Genomic DNA, 17,671 nt, shown 5'->3' on the forward strand with positions numbered 1-17,671 from the left:
TAAGCCTGGTACTCAGAATAGTGGCTGGAGCAAGAAATGCAGACATTGACCTGATCTTACCACCTGATCTGGTGGTAAGAGTTAAGAGAGAAAGTGAGAAAGAGGTGTCAAAGAGGTGAGACAGGAATAAGAACAGCCAAGAAGGAAGACAGTTTCAAGGAGAAAGGACATGCTATGACAACAGCAACAGTTTGCACAAAGCAGTAAATTCAAGCAAAAAACGACTTAGATATGGGACCTTCCAAATTGTCATTCACAATCTTTTAGAGGAATGGTGACCAATTCAAAATGTCCTGTGTCCTCAGCTTCTGTATCTCATAGTCCTCTCTTCTCTGCATACATTCCATTCAGTGAAATTGCAGCAGTGAACATATCAAAGTTTGTAGGAAGACTATGCTTTGCCTTTCTCACTAGGTGCAGAGTTCTAATCTACAATAAGTGGAAGGAAACCACTACCTGGCATAGTACAGGCTTGGTCATCTAGAAAACCCAAGGGCAGAGCAAGAGAAAGTCAACTTGAGAGGAGGGAAAGCCATGGCAGAGGGGTGTAGACACATTGAATAACAAAACTGTCATTTCAATGACCTCTTCTTTTGCATGTGTCCATCAGAATTTATGGTTTGTGGTTTTAGACATCTCTGAATGCAAAGAGATGCCTGGAGGTTAAGCCAAGCTCAGGTGTCTTATATTTGACAAGCTTTAAAACTAACTTGCTTGTAATTCTAAACAGCTCTATGGAACAATCCATAGGTCTCGTTTCTTCTAGAAATTAAATCCTGGAATTTCTAGAATGAAAACCAGAGCTTAATTGTGGTGCCTTCACAAAGTTGTCACTTCCTGTATTAAGGAAGGATTCCTTTGGGAATGTTGTTGTGGTTTCTGAATATTTATCCATGTAGAGATGTGTATAAACACAATTTCACATAAATGCTTATAACACTCCCTTCCCCAGTTGGCTGATCCCTGAGCTGCTTCTTATAAAAGGAAAGTAAGAAAAGAGTCTGGCACTTTCTGTAGGCCAGTTCTCTGATTATTTGATGATTATATTTGAAAGTTGAGACCAAACTTTGTAGTACTTAATCCTTTACCCAAAGAGAAAAAAAAAGAAAAGAAAAGAAAAAAGAAAGACTATAGGGAGAAGAATAAGAAAAAGACAGAGGAAAAGAAAAGTATTGGGCATACCTCTAAAGTTTTCTTTCTAACCCCTCTCTGCCTCAGCTCTTGTGCTGACATTTATTATCCCTCCACCCCCATCCCCATACTTTCCTTCCTTTTTTTTTTTTCTGGTCTAGCAATAAACTCTAAACTCCATGAATATTCTATGTGTGCTAGTTAATGGAGCATTCTGGACTGAGTTCATTAAAACAACTTGCACAATAGAATTATAGACTGCTTCATATGTCAATTTATGTGCTGGGTGTGATTTTGCTTTTATCCAAAGGGCATGAAAATCTTCCAAGGCAGCTTTTTTAATAAGTACGCATTATATTTTTTCACCTTAGGGAGACTCCAAATAAAGTTTAAGCATGCAAATCAAGAGGGATCCTATTTCTAAATAACCAATCAATTTGAGCACAGCAATGACCTTTCTCAGAGATATAGTCTATTTCTAAATATACAAGTTTAGCCAGACTTCATTCCTGAGCTCCAGAGGTAAAAGCTAGGAAAATAAACCGAAAACAAAGCAATCTCTCCAAAGACAGGGCTTCACAGGTTCTCCAGAAAAGCTTTTAGTATCAGAGTGCTATGAAAATTTATCATCTTTTCTTCTGCCAAATATCATTCAAGTTATTTTGGAGACTGGAGATGTCTTTATGACCAGAGACACTTTATTTAATAGTAACTTGTACTCACCTTGAGGGAAATCATGTGAGGTAGCAGTGCAGGAAAAAAGTGCAACGAACAGGAAGTCTGGGAGTCTCATGTTAGATTCTTGGTTTGACACTTAATACTGTGTGACTATGGGCAAACTCATTTCTCTCTCTGAATTTCTTTCTGATTCTGAATCATGTCTCTTTCTGAATCTTCTGAATATGTTTTCCCATACTCAGAAGGAATATGACTTCCCCACTAGTATCTCCATGTTGTGACATTCTATGACCTCAGTCACAGTCACTCTGTGCGAATAGTATATACAGCTATGGTCACAATGACACTAACATTCATCTGGTCAAGGGCATACAACATTCATAAGAAGCCTCTTGGTATGGTTTCTTTAGTTTAGAGGCATCATATTAGTTCCCTTGAGCAGAATATGCCTTCCGCTACAAAGATCACAAGATTTTAGGACCTACCACAGTATTTTAAGACTCACCATAATATTTTACAAATGTACAAAAACACATTTAAGCCACTATTTAGTGGAACAGCAGTTTAAGGTTTACAAACTGTGGAATGCCAGAGCTAGAAGGGGTCTTGGGAGTTATAACCCAATGCGTTCTATCTGTAGATGGGAAAACTGAGATTCAGAAAGTACCAGAATTTTCCCAAAGCATCATTACAGGATAGAGATGAGCTATTGAGAATCCTGGTCTCCTGAGACCTCATTCAGGGTTCTCTTTACCATTCTGGGCTACTGCTACAAAATATATTCAAAGTTAAAGTCATGCTATTGCCAATACTCATTTACAATAGACACAAAGTTAAAAGAATAGCTCTGAGAAGCCTAACATCAATCCATGGGCAAAAAAATAGCCTATCCAGGGATCCTAGCTAATCATTAGAAATAAAAGCTCTGTCTCAAAGCAAACTATGCATTTTTATAATACATTCAATATTAGCAATTATGAGATTGTAGAAAAGTTAGGAAACACCGTAAGTGAAGGGGAAAACAAGGTATGTTGTTAGGGTAAGGAGACTGGGTTTTTCTCACAGAGCAGCTATAGTAGGTTTAACCAAAGTGGGGGTACAGTCCCAAGTAAAGTTTGCTGCACCAAATTATTAAGCAAAGAATGGTTTGGCGTCTTTCCTCCTGAATCATACTCTGGGTGTTCATCATGACTTTCATTAGCTCTGTGTTTGGGGCATTTCATATCACCTTTCTGGTCTTCTGGTAACAGTTTTGTGAAAAACAAGAGGATAATAGATGAGAAAATGTTTTATATGCTATAACTGTTCAACTATTGAGTATCTGCGATGTACTATAATGTCAACTAGGTACTGTCAGAAACTTTTCTTTTTTTTTTTTTTGAGTCGGAGTCTCACTCTGTCGCCCAGGCTAGAGTGCAGTGGCACACTCACGGCCACAGCAGACTCGACCTATTGGGCTCTGGGGATCCAACCACTTCAGCCTTCCAAGTAGCTGGAACTATAGGCACGTGCTACCACACCCAGCTAATTTTTTTTTTTTTAGTTGGAGTCTCACCCCATCGCCCAGGCTGGAATGCAGTGGCACACTCATGGCCACCCCAGCATTGACCTGCAGGGTCCATAGGTCCTTCCGCTTTAGCCTTCCAAGTAGCCAGAACTACAGGCGTGCTACCACGCCCAGCTAATTTTTGATTTATTATAGAGACAAGGCCTCGCCGAGCTGTCTGGGCTGGGCTCAAACGTGTGGGTTCAGGCAGTTCTCTCACCTTGGCCTCCCAAAGTGCTGGGATCATAGGCGTGAGCCACCGTGCCCAGCTTTTTAAAAAAAGTTAACCCAGATAGTAATTTTCGAGCTATTCTAGATCACAAAGATATAGTAATAGGACACAAAATAAAGAATATGCCAGACTTAATCAAACCACCAAGTCAAGAACCAGTAGCTAAATGTAACAAAAAGAGAGAGGAAAAACACCATGATCACTGGACATAGACAAAAACAGAGAAGCAAATCTCTAGCACAAAGGAAATGTTGGTATATTTCATGCTTTTCATTTATTGGTCCCTCTTCTTCCACTTGATTCTGAGTCTCAGGATATGTTTTTTTCGTTTTTTTTTTTAAGTTGGAGTCTCACTCTGTCGCTCAGGCTAGAGGGCAGTGGCACGCAAGCTCACGGTCACCCCAGTGACGACCTGCTGGGCTCCGGGGATCCTTCCGCCTCAGCCTTCCAAGTAGCCAGAACTACAGGCGTGAATTACCATGCCTGGTTAATTTTTGATTTATTGTAGAGACGAGGTCTCGCTGAGTTGCCCGACCTGTTCTCGAATCCGTGGGCTCAGGCGGTCCACTCACCTTGGCCTTTCAAAGTGCTAGGATTACAGGCTGAGCCACCCACCCTGCCCAGGATACTTCTTTTATGTTCAGCTGCTGCTTTCCAATAGTGTTTTCTTGTATGTAATTTCCTACTTAAATCCATTAGAGAGACCTCCATTCAGATACTTTAAACCAGTCCTTTAATTCTCTTTTCTTCAGACAGAATACGCATAGTTCCTTAACTATATTTTCCAATTGGTCAAAAATAATCTTTTTTTTTTTGAGTCAGAGTCTCGCTCCCTTGCCCAGGCTGGAGGGCAGTGACATGCTCACAGCCACCACAGTCTCAACCTGCTGGGCTCAGGCAATCCTTCTGCCTCAGCCTTCCAAGTAGCTGGAACTACAATTGAGTGCTGCCATGCCCAGCTTATTTTTTAATTTAATGTAGAGACAAGGTCTCACCAAGTTGCCCATGCTGGTCTCAAACCCCTGAGGTCTGGGAATCCTCTCGCCTCAGCCTCCCAAAGTGCTGGGGTTACAGGCTTGAGTTACCGTGCCCGGCCTGAAAATAATCTTTTAAATCACCTCAGAGGTGGTCCCTAAAACATTTCTAAGTTCTCTAGCTTTGATTCCACCATTTACTTAGAGTATTCTCTGTGCAAGGTATGGTTGTGGGTAGAGAAATGGATAAGATTCAGTTGCTGAACTCCAGAAACTCATGAGAGATCTCTGGGCCTATTCTACTATACCATCTCTTTCTCAGACCTCAAAAGGTACAGATAGAAACCTGCAAGACTCATTAAAAAAAATAAAGGGTCACCTATTACAATTTGCTTTATTGCCACTTTCTATCCTCAAGAAAACCAGCTGGATTTGTCCTCCATTTCCACAGCCGTGGAAACAAGAATAACAATGTATTCTTCACTTCTGACAAATTCCAAAGCCTCCTAGAAAGATGCCAAGATAAAGAAAGTGTTCTATAAGGACTTTGGGAAGAAGGAAATTTGTAATAGAGATTTTTAGGATCCTAAGCTATCTGAGTTGGAAGATCCCTTAGAGGTCTATTTCCAGTTTTTTCTTTTATAGATATATAACTGAGAACCAAAGTTTTCAAAGATCACAGTTGTTTCTTGTCATGTTAATTACATATTCTACTCAGCGACTGTGACTCAGACTTCTACTCAGATACTGTTGTTGGCAGGATGGAAGACCTAAGCAATTACTACGTTAAACCATCATAGCACACCAGCGGAAATTTTGCCTTCTATACCAAAAACATAAAGACATGTTGAAGGGGTGACGTTTATGCAGAAGAAACTACTCATACTAGTGACAAAGGATTCAATCAGGAAACAAAAATATGATTTAACAAAAGAAAAACGGTTGAAAGGAGGGAACCTTTGATAACAAGCTTTGTGAGACAAGACTTTATTTCTTCCAGGAAGGAATCCTCTCCTTGAACTCATTCTTAGCTGAACTAGAAAAAATGCCCAGTCACCAGTCTGAGTTAACATGCTCATTCCATGCATGCTTCTTTCTTCAGAGAGAAGCCACAAGTCCTTTTGCATAAGACAACATGGCCAGCTTCCTTTACGTTCACTCCCTACTCTCCTTCTATGCTGGGCTTCAAAGATTCTCTGTTAAGGCACAAAGCTACCAGTTAGCAGAACTGAATGAGGATGCCTAGCTCCCCAGACGAAGAGATGGCAGTTTCCATTATTACCTCGCTCAGCTGCCCCTCCTCTCTCCTCATCTCAAATCTCAAAGCTCCACCACGGAATTAAAAACATAGCTCGAGGCACCAAACCAAGATTTATGAGGAAGCACAGACATTAACTCTTGCTCTAAATGCAGGGTGTGTGCTTGTAAGTATGGGTGAGCAAACAGAGGGAGGCCGCAAGGGGAGGGAGGAGGCGGCAGTGAGGGGGAGAGAGCCCTTCAGAACACCACAATATATTTTCTTAATGTCTCCTTCTTCCCTACTTTTCAGCTTGTATTGTTGAAAGGTGGCCTTCTAGGCCCATGAAATGTTAGTCTCTTGCTTATTTAATCTGGACAAAAGCAGGGACAGAGTTGGCACCCTGGAGGGTATTCAATGCTCCTTTGCTCATTGAATGACCTCAGAGGAAATATTTTCCATGACAAGAACTCAAAAGATGCTGGCACAGAGTCAGACAATAAGATTTGCAGAATGTGTTTACATTCTCTCCATGTCCCCAGGCTGTTCCAAACCCATCGGCAGGTGTTGCCTTTATCTGCTCTCTTTGCTCACCTGGCTCCCTCCCAGAAGTTTCTAGGTCCTTCATCTCTGAGATTAACCATTTACTGCATGGGTAACCAAGAAATTATATGAGTTATATTACTTCAGAAAAAGGTAAGTGATAAAGTAAAACAGATCAGCAGTGGCAATAAAGAGAATTCAAGGGCATTGTGGTGCCATGGTAAGACCCTTCCGTGAGTGATAGGAGGCCAGGGTTCAAAAAATCTTGGTGGCTCAGCCTGTAATCCCGCGCCTTTGAGAGGCTGAGGTGAGTGGATTGCCTGAGCCCGCGGGTTGAGACCCGCCTGGGCAGCGAGACCTCATCTCTACAATAAATCAAAAAAAGTCAGCCAGGTGTGGTAGCGCATGCCAGTAATTCCGGCTACTCGGAAGGCTGAGGCGGAAGGATCGCCGGAGCAGGCGAGGCTGCGGTGGCCGGGAGCAGTCTGGGTGACGAGTGAGACTCCAACTCAAAACAAAAAAAATGGATCTGCCACTAACTAGCCGGATAATTTGAACCAGGGCTCCAGGGGTCCATCTGCAAAACCAGTTAGTTGAAATTATATCATGTTTGTTTGTTTGCTGTTTTGTTGTGTTTGTTTAAAGGACTGTGTTGCCAAAGCTGGAGTGCAGTGGTATGTGATCATAACTAACTGCAGCCTCCAGCTCCTGTGTTCAGGTGATCCTCCATCCTCAGCCTCCCGAGTAGCTAGAACAACAGGCATGAGCCACTGTGCCTGGCAGAAATTAGATCATTTTTAAGGTCCTTCTCAGCCCCCAATATATTAAGATCTGTGCTGAAAGACCAAAATAATTTGTATTATAGTGGTTAGACAAAAAGTCAAAGGGTAACTTAGTGAATATGAGAAATTCTCAGAGAGCTATTAGGACCTAATCTTTCTTCATCTAAAAGGTGAAAATAAATAAATAAATAATCTTAAACTGCAGAAGAAAAGACCTGGGGTTCAATCAAGAACAAAATTTAGAGAATGTGATGGTGAAAAAGAGTTGCTAAAAAAGGCTGTGGAATCTCCCAGGCTGAAAGTCCTCAGAAGATACATGTTAATCTGCTTGGGAAACTGTAGATGTGCTTGTCCCAGAGGTGGCTGATAAGAAGAGAAAGAAGACTAAGTTTCAAAACCAAAGGTCAAACGGAAGATTTCAAGACTCACAATGTTGAGGTATCTGTGTGTGTGTGTGTGTGTGTGTGTGTGTGTGTGTGTGTGTGTGTGTGTGTGTGTCTGTGTGTGTGTGTGTGTGTGTGTGTGTGCAGCAAACACTTATGCTAAAATAAACACGGTCACTTATGCCAAGTATATAAAAACCATTTGTTTAATAAAGATTAATGAATAAATGAATTCACAGATCAAGTTAGGATGCCTGTGAATTAGAATGCCATACTAGTCCATTTTCAGGATGTTACATGTTATATTAGTAAGATCTCTGGGTTGGTAGTCAATAACACATAGATCTAATTCTAGCATTTATAATCATTTTCTTTGTGACTTAGACCTGGGTTCAACATTTCTAGGTCCCCAACTCCCTTCTTATAAAATAATGGAGACATCAGATTAGAAACTCTCTAGAAGACACTTTACATAAATTTGCCATAATTGACTCATCAAAACATAGAATTACCTACCTTTGAATGGCACACAGAAGTTTTCTTTTTGTTTCCCCCAGAACTAGTATGAGTGGATTATTTGGATGGCAATCATTCTAACATTTACACACTTAATTTTCTTAAACAGATTACACTAAAAATAACTACTTTTTAATTACTTAATAAAAGTCATCACACATCCCAAGATTTTAAGATCTGGAGAAGATTTATATTCATTATTTATGTCCGATGTCCCTGACCCCTAATTTTACCAAACAGACTGAAATCTAGAAGGCTACCCAGATTACTACACAAAACCCTTATAATACTTTCCAATACTCCAATGCCTCTTTATGAAAGCCAGCTGTTGTATATGAAGAGTAAGACTGCCTAAAGCTCTAAAAGATTCTTAACTACTAAGTTTATTAGTTCTTATGTCAGCTGTCTCTTCCATCACCATCATGCTGCCATTTCTTGCTGCTATGAACATTCCTGACTTTAGCTGCTCTTCTAATGTTTTTTTCTGAACTTCGATTGACAGGGAAACTAGGAATGCATTACTGTTAGGATCATAGGCAAATAAACAAAATTATCCCCTTTGTCGGGCTATTTCTTCTAAGCAAAATGCATGAAGTTATTAGAAAAAGCTTTGCTTTCTCAGATGCCATTTAAATGGGAAACTAATCCAATGAAGTTGATGATAAATCACTTTTGAATAAAGGACAAGAAACTATATGGTACTTTTAGTCACAAGCATCAAATAGCCTATTTGGAATCCATGCCTGACAGCATGAAACAAATGTGGTTACAGGATTTAAAATGATAACCTTCTTTCCAATGATGGGGATGACATGAAATTTTGTCATTCTTAGAATCATGCTCTGGCAGACACTGGCATTGGTACATTCTGTACACGGAGCCCAATATCCTGATCCTTCCTTCAAACCTTTTAGGGTTTAACTCCCAAAATATTGAACAATTACTTTCTGTGGCAACAGTTTAAGTAAATCTCCAATAACACTTCTTCTTAAAGTCCTGAAAAATTGCTCTAGAGAAAATTGTAATAACGGTTCAGGGGCAGGAACAATCTCTTATAGTTGAAGTTATCAAAGGAGACTTCACCCATTCAACACATATTTACTGGTCTTCAACTTCATACCAAGGACCATGAAACAATTTTGAAAGATACATAACAAGCCTTCAAGAAACTCAGCAAAGGCTAAAGACTTTATAAAGTTGGGAGTCTTTTACCTGGGATTTGATGGATATGAGGGTTTTGATAAGCCAAGAAGGCGAATGAAAAAGAATAGCATTAATCAGTGAAGACAGAGGAAATCATGAGAACAAAGATCCACAAAAGAAAAAGTTTCTATGTACTATGTGCCATGATTTGTATTTGTGTGATGTGGTGGTTTGGTAGGACAGTGTATGGTCTGGAGCAGCCTAATCCTAATATGCGAGGAGCCACCAGGGAAATCGTTGAGGAGTGTTTCAACTGAGAAAAATTGACTGCTAGATGTAAAACTACAGAATGAAGAGGTATGGTACATTCAGAGGTGAACGAACACATGGCCAAGCTGGATGCCCTCATGAGTCCCCAGTCGAAAAGTGGGACTGAGCTTTGCTATCTGTCAGTTTTCTGTTGGGTGTCATTAAGATGATTAGAGGCAAACAAAAGAGTAGAATCAAAGGTTGGGTGGTTATCGTGGTGATGACAGAAGAAAAGAAAAGGAGAAACATTAAATGAAATATGACCTTTACCTTCAACAGATTCAAATGTGGTTGCCACTTAATTGAATTAGCAGGTTTCTCAGCCTTAATGCCCCTTAACTTTTTCTTCTGTTAAGTGCAAATAGTTATATTTTTCTCATAAATGCACTCTATGGGTTAAATATAATTTAAAATGTAAATTCTCTAGCAGTCCCTGGTAAATAGCAGGCATTCAGTATTTGCTAGTTGGAAAATGCCTTACAGCACCCAGAACATTTTCTCATCCATTATCCCATTGTTATTCATAAAATTGTTGTTACCTAAAAATTAGAAAGGAGTTGTGAAATGCTTAAAGACTAAGAATTAGTGAAAACCGGGATTTATACCCAGATATTTCTGATCCAAAGGTAGGGCTCTGGCCTTGACTTCTAGTCCAGATCCCTGTGCTCTATTAGAAAGGTATGAATGTTGAGGAGCTCTGAGAGGTGGCTAACAAAGGGGACATTTAGTGGCATTGCTGGAAGAGGTTGCTCACTCCTAGCAATGCTCAGATTCTAGGTCTGGATTGGGATTATGTCAATGATAGAAAAAGAAAGTGATAAAAAAAGAAAGGCCAGATGCAGGGATCCAGAGCTTCTCTGGTCCTGCTTCAGTTCTAAAAAACAGCAAAGCAGCTGGGTGCGGTGGCTCAAGCCTGTCATCCCAGTACTTTGGGTGGTCGAGACGAGAGGATTGCCCGAGACCAGGGATTTGAAACCAGCCTGGGCAACTTGGCAAGACCTCATCTTTACAATAAATGAAAAAATTAGCTGGGCATGGTAGCATGTGCCTATAGTTACAGCTACTTGGAAGGCTGAAGCGGAAGGATCGCCTGATCCCAGCTGGTCTAGGTTGTGGTAGCTGTGAGCGTGCCACTGCACTCCAGCTGGGCCACAGAGTGAGACTCCAACTCAAAAAAAAAAAAAAAAAATCAAAACAAAACAAACAAACAAAACCCAAAGTAAACCTGGCAAGAGGAAGAATAAAATCTTAAGAAGGATAACATTCAGCCTGCTTCCTTTCCAGTTCATTACCCTGGTACTAAACCTGAGTGGGAATCAGAAAAGGAATAAAGGAAACACACTAGAACAGTAACACTATCGATACAACTATGGGATTATTGTTCTTTTTAAATTTCTTACTTTCAATAATAATGAGCATGTATTATTTTGGCATGGAAACAATAACCTGCATATTTAAGATGGCATATCTGTCATAAGAACAAGGACTAACAACTTTTAGGCAGTGTGCTAAGAACTCTACACTTCATTATCTCCGGTCTTTGCCACAGGTTCACAAGATCAGTCTATAAACTCCGTATTACAGATGAGGAAACCAAGATCCAAAGCCATCGAGTAGTAAGTGATAGAGTTGGCACTAGAACTTAGGGCTCGATTCCATATTTCCTATAATTTCATGGTATCCTATGACCATACAGTACAATGAAGGAAAGATGCATTTATATCAACTAGTTGGTAGGTCCCCTAGTAGGCATATGTGAGGGTAGACATTTTGGAGCTCACTTTTTATTTATGGTCTCCCTTCACCTGAGACAATCTCCTTCTGCCCTTCTCCACAGTGCCAATCAAAACAGCTCAGAAACAAAAGGGGTTTCCAGTCGCCTGTCAAATTCAGAAACACTTTTTCAGCTGCATATTCAAGGCCTCTGAACTTCAGTTCTAGCACACATTTCCAGTATTAAAAACCACAACTCCTCTAAGTTCCAATCAAATAATTCAACTTGCTGAGCCTGTCTTAAAATATGTGTGATAATTTCATCAATATGAAGTTATTCTGTAAACTTTGTTATAACATCTAATGAACTGTGAGCTGTTCAAGAATAAGGTATACATGTGTAAACGTATGTTCATTGCCCCCGTGACATATATATTGTAGTTCATGGTCAAATATCTATATTGCAGTTTGTAGTTCATGATTTGGAAATGAATGGACTCATGGTCTTTACTATAAAAAAAAAAAAAAAAGAAATTCAAACCAAAACAAAATAGCCCATTCTTCAAACCAGAATGATCTGGCTGCTGCTGCTTTTGTCTTTCATAAGTATATTTCTGAATTGTATTGTTTAAAAATGAGGTTTTAAAGTGTTTCCTGTTCCTTTGGGGGGTGGGTAAGAGGAATCCTTTGTCAATATTGAGGTACACATAAAATAAGATTCTTAGAGAAATGCTCAGAACACAAAGGGCTGTACCTCTGCATGCAGGTAGTCTGTGACCTGCTTTGAAAGCATTTTGCTGCAGATGCTGGCATGTCACTTCTATATTGAGACCTTTCTGTGTCAAGAGGTTGTCAGGTGGACAGAGGAAAGAGTAACTCTTGCAAAGCTACCAAGAAAAATGCCACACAATACTGGACACATTTTGAGGCAACTCTCTTTATTATAAGCAGCACATTTGTTATCTCTGGGCCTCAAGTTTGTGTAAATTTTTGTCTTTACTCTTTTTTTTTTTGTTTTTTTTTGAGTTGGAGTCTCACTCTGTTGCCCAGACTAGAGTGCAGTGGCCACTCCCGGTCACCGCAGCCTCGACCTGCTGGGCTCCGGTGATCCTTCCTCCTCCGCCTTCCAAGTAACTGGAACTACAGGCGCGCACTACCATTCCCGGCTCATTTTTCATTTATTGTAGAGATGAGGTCTCGCCAAGTTAGCCAGGCAGGTCTCGAACCCGCGGGCTCAGGCAATCCACTCACCTCAGCCTCCCAAAGCGCGGGATTACAAACTGAGCCACTGAGCCCTGCTTGTCTTTACTCTTAAAAGGAAGTTACTTTTAAGTACTTCAAATAACCAAGTTCTAGCATGTACAGAGTAACTAAGTTGATACACACACACACACACACACACACACACACACACACACACTCTTCTGAGAAAACATTTATCTGAATTTCACGTTTCCATTTCCTCTTACAATTGAGAGTAGATGGTTTGGAATACATACATGAGCAATTAGACCAGTTAACACAAACCGTTGGCCCAGCTTTCATGGCCCTTGAGGTAATAGTGTGGGCTCCTCAGGAGGGTAGGAGGTATACACGGCAGAATTGGGAGCTAGACCTCTCCAAACACTTCCCTGTGGATCATCCTGAGACTGAAAATTTTTGTTTTCTCCCCTTTGGAAGAATTAACAAATTTCAAGAGATTCTATATGAAACACTTGATTGTTTTTCCCTTTAAATTCATGACGTTTCCTGAGGGATCTTATCTGTGGTATTTCATATAGTAAGATAAGTGGACAAAGCAAAAATGCCATTTTTAACTTTCACACACAGCCCCTCTTGGTCATGGTCCACATGAGTCATTCAAACTGTTTGAAAAGAATTGGGTATTCAGTGGCTCCTTCCATCCTTGCTCAAAGTGATTATTCTACCTACCACAAGTAAAATTTGGCAACAAAAATCCCATGTTACTTGAGAGGTCCTTTGCTGTAATAAAAGAGACCACAGAGGTCAAAGGATGGAGATCTGAGTTCAAATCTCAGCACCTACCTTACTATGTGACATTGGAGAAGTGACTTTAATTCTCATAGTTTGTTTCTTTATTTGAAAAATGAAGATAAAGATGTCTATTTGACAGAACTATTGTAGTACTCTGTGTAGAGTGCCTGGGACCTCTTAACATAGGTTTAAAATACTCCTTTAGCAGAACTCTGAAAAGTAAATCAGAAACAAAGACATTTCTGAATTCTCCTGCACTCCTGCCAGTTTTATTTTGCTCCCCCCATAATCTGCCAAATCAGAAATTTAGGAGAGCAAAGAGGAAAAAATGGTATAAAATATCAAGCTATGTACGAAGTCAAGAAATTCCAGATAGTTCCTGAAATAGAACTGATTCACCTACATTCCACAGTGTATATTTGCTTTGGGGTGAGTGAGCTAAGGTTTACTTGGGGTTTTTGATTTATCTTCATGTTGCAATAGTGTCACTTTGCATATATATGAGTTTGGGGTTTTATGATTGTATTTTTATGTAAGATTTACCTTTACCACAGAGCTTTGTATAGCTGGAGACTTCAGTTCTTCCCTTCTTAAACTCCCAATCCTAGTGTTCTGTCCCTCACTGTGGCAGGTTTTGCATACATGAGTGAGAATAACCAGCCCATGTTTCCAAGTTTTATACACAGGTCCACTCTCTAAATGAGCACTTCTTGGTCACCCTTCAGGCCTAAGCATATGTTTACTGAGAGCAAATTATGCTCTTGGGAGGACAGACCCATTGAAGAGCCCATACAGGCCCTGGAAGCAGATACAGCATCACTGATCAGGGAATTTTAGGATCTCAGGCACTCAAAGCATGGTCTAGAACAGTGCTTGACAAACATTAATGTGCATCTGAATCACCTGGGCCCATTTTAAAACACAAATTCTAATTCAGTTGGTCTGGAGTGGACCTGAGGTTCCAGACTCTGTATATCTAATGGGTTCCCAGGTGATCCTGATGCCACTGGACCTAAGAGTAAGTAGTCAGGGGAGTGCAGGGAATGGTGTGAGCTCTGGGTTGGCCAATCCCCATGGCCCTGAAGGTTCCTCCCGCTGTGGGGATAGGAACAGCCAGATAAGGATGAAAGAAGATCTGTGTAGAGTGTGGGCCTAGGGCACGGGTCTTGGTTGATAAATGGACAAGACAGGAATCTAAGCAGAAGAGGGTTTTATCAATGAACTATGATCAAAGGCAGAATCCAAAGGCTGACATTCAGACATTTTCCCTTCATATAGTGGAATTATTCAACATAAATTCTAAAGAGGATGTATTTTTTATTTAGAAAACAGATTAGTATAAGGTTTGCTTGAAGATTATTCAAATGTTTACAGTGATATAACCTTTTAAACTACTCTTTCTATATATACACACACACACACATATATATACTGCTTTATTTTATAAAGCAACAGCAACTACAACAAACACCTAGTTTCTTCAGCCACTCTTCATTTGACCAGGTCAAAATTTCTTGTCACCAGCCAGGTTCTCTTCTTCTGAACATGTTCTAGTTTTCCAATGTCCTTATTAAAGTATGTGGCCAAGAAAGGAAAACAATACTCCAACAGTGATGCAATCACTATGGAATACACCATGAAAACCCCATCCTTCCTTCTAGAAGCTGGATATCTGCTGATTTAGCCAAGAACAACATTAGCTGTGTTGGTGACTTACCACACTGCCAACTCACCTGAAAATCACCATCAAATACAGTTTCTAATTTCTAAGTCTTTTTCACACCTACTGCAGTTAAACTACATCGTGAAGAGTTGGTTTTTAAATTAACTTTTAGCTCACAGCTAAATTCCACTTTTTGGCAAATGATCTTTCATAAAGAAGATTTTGATCAGAAACTATCAGGCAGAGAACAAACAAACCCTCCCGATAACTTATTTAGGCTAAATGCTCAAGGCAAAAGCGAAAGTAATTGAGTATGTTATATGCCCGGTAAGAATGGCAATGACTTAACAACTCATCATAAAGTGTACCTCCATTTTAGAAGTAGTTCCTGAATTAAGAGAGATAAACAAACACAACCTCCTACCTGGTCAAAGCTTTAAAAATTGTCTAAATGTTAAAAAAAAAAAAAAAAGGAAAAAAGGCATTGTTTAAAAATAAAACTACACAAACCTTCCACAACATAGTTAGGCAGTGGCAAAACATTTTAGTGTCTGACTAATTAATTGTATTTGCATTGTAAGCATTATCTAAAATTCTGTAAGAGCCAGAAAGACAAAGTTTGAGCACGATCTTTAATTAATCCAGCATCATGCCTAGTACAGCATCGTGCACCCTTGGGAACTTCTGATCTTTTAAATTAAAATGTGCACGTACATGCAATCCCCTAAAGTGCTTACAATACAAATGAAGCCTTCATCTACCACATTCCCACATATTTCTGCAGAGAGCAGAGAAGAAATAAGTCTCAGAGTATTAAAGCAACTCCTTCATAATAATTTAAAGGTCAAAGGGACCAAGGCCTTATTTTTGCACTCTCAGTAGTACCCAATAGAGTTTATGTCAACTAATGCATACTGAACAAAAATGAAAAAGCCACAGAGACAATGTAGTTTAAAGGATGTAAAGTATTGAACTCTAGCTTAGTAACAACATTATTCATTCAACAAATGTGTGCTAAGTGGAATTATGTTCCAAACACAGCCTTGGCAGCAATCATTGGAGACAAACAAGGAAATGCCTCTGCATTCAAGTTGCTCACAGTCTACTAGGAAAGACACATGTTTTAGGAAAAGAGAGGAGGAAAAAAACCATGAGAGGAGAAACTGTCATCACAGAGAGGGTGATTCCATGTCTGATTTGAGGATCTGTCAATTCTGAAAGTGGCCATTTAATTGGAACACGAAAGTATGATAAGAAGTAGACATTCAAAGATTAGAGGGAAGTTTATTCCAAATAGAAGCACATAATAGAATGGCATGAATGTGGGGCGGTATTGCAGTTTTTCTGCTTTTCACCCTATGTGAGGTAAATTATTCTAAAGTTTAAAGTTTTAACCAGTTTTTTCCTGCTCCCCCCCACCCCCGCCCAGGGTATGGGAATTGTGAATATTGAGTAATTGAGGGTGGAATAGAAATGAGAACATTCATTGCCTATACAAGATTGTTTTACAGCAATTTTGTAAAACAGATATTATTTTCAATATTTATGGGGAAATTGAAGTTCAAAGAACCTATTTAAAATTGCTGAAGTATTGTCTATGTCTATTTGACCTAGAGGCCTATGTAGTTCCTTCTATGATACATAGTCCACTTACTAGCTCTCTAAAGGGAACAGAATGGGGCTAGTAATAAGTTTTTCCAGCTAAATCCCCACAAAAGTATTGTGGAATAAGCAAAGTGGGCTTCAAGCACAAACTATACTATTTTATATGACTTATATAGTGGTATTATGCCATAAATCTGGTTATTATATAATTTAGAATTGGTTCCAAGAAAGAGCTGGCTTTTCTTCCCCCTTCTCTTCCCCACAGGATCTTACATATCACTGCAGCGGCAATGCACAGTGTCTGAATACTTGATTCCAAATCTTCTTCACTTTTGTCATTATCTAGAAATTTACACTTGAGTTTTTAAAATTACCAGTCAGTTCTCCATAGGTATAGTCATCTAGCGAGAAAGGCAAATAAAGGAGACATTCACATGTTTTATATAGCTAACTACTCCTTTTTCTTAACACTTCATGTAGTATACTCTGAAGAAACTGAAAGCATTGCAGAAACTGTTGAGTGTTTTGGTGTGGCTTAAATTTAGTGTTCGTAGGGTAAGAGGTCAACCAAAAGTTGGACAAATAAATTGGAGTTACAGAATAGAAGGTATTGAAAATCTTGAAAACCAAGATAAGGAGTTTACACTTATCTTATACACAGAGGCAAGCTTTCAACAAGGGAAGAGATATGAACTCGGCCATAACTTTGATTGATAAATATTAAATGGTCAGAAATTGAGAGACAGGAAGCATTTTGAAGACTACTGAGTAAGGGAGAACAGTTAGGACCCTCTGTGGAAAAACTGTGAGAACCTGAAACAGGGCAGTGAAAAGGAGAACTAAAAGAAGGAGATAGATATCCCAGTCAAAGAGAAGAGGACCTAAATCTTTAGTTTGAAGTATCTTTGAAAAATTGTATCGTATACCTTCCTACTCTGTGGTCCTGAAGTTTTTTATCCTCTATTAGTGAGAAGACACTGGTTCCTTTAAACAGAACAGTCAACACAAGTTTTGGAGGGGAAATGAGTTTATTCCTGGGCCTGCTGAGCTTAAGGAATCTGTGGAGTAGTGAACCCATCCTTGATATTTCTTGCACCCTTTCCTGTCAAGCCTTTCTCCACTTTCCCTATGGCAAACCCTCTTCAGGGGTGAAAGAGCTCCTTAGTTATCCAAGATCCAGATCTGAAGCCCTCTGGTTTTAAGCACAGGAGGAAAGAAGAA

At 39.6% G+C, this 17,671-nt stretch overlaps 1 protein-coding gene across 1 annotated transcript in view; it reads right to left on the minus strand.

Annotated features, from left to right (window-relative positions):
* The window catches only part of TPRG1 (tumor protein p63 regulated 1), a 141,379-nt gene that overhangs the window by 10,155 nt on the left and 113,553 nt on the right, over positions 1–17,671 (minus strand). The gene's annotated exons all lie outside the window — the stretch shown is intronic.

Source organism: Carlito syrichta, unplaced genomic scaffold (genome assembly GCF_000164805.1).
Source record: "Carlito syrichta isolate Samal-C Ts95f unplaced genomic scaffold, Tarsius_syrichta-2.0.1 Scaffold75340, whole genome shotgun sequence".
Classification (NCBI taxonomy): Eukaryota; Metazoa; Chordata; class Mammalia; order Primates; family Tarsiidae; genus Carlito; species Carlito syrichta.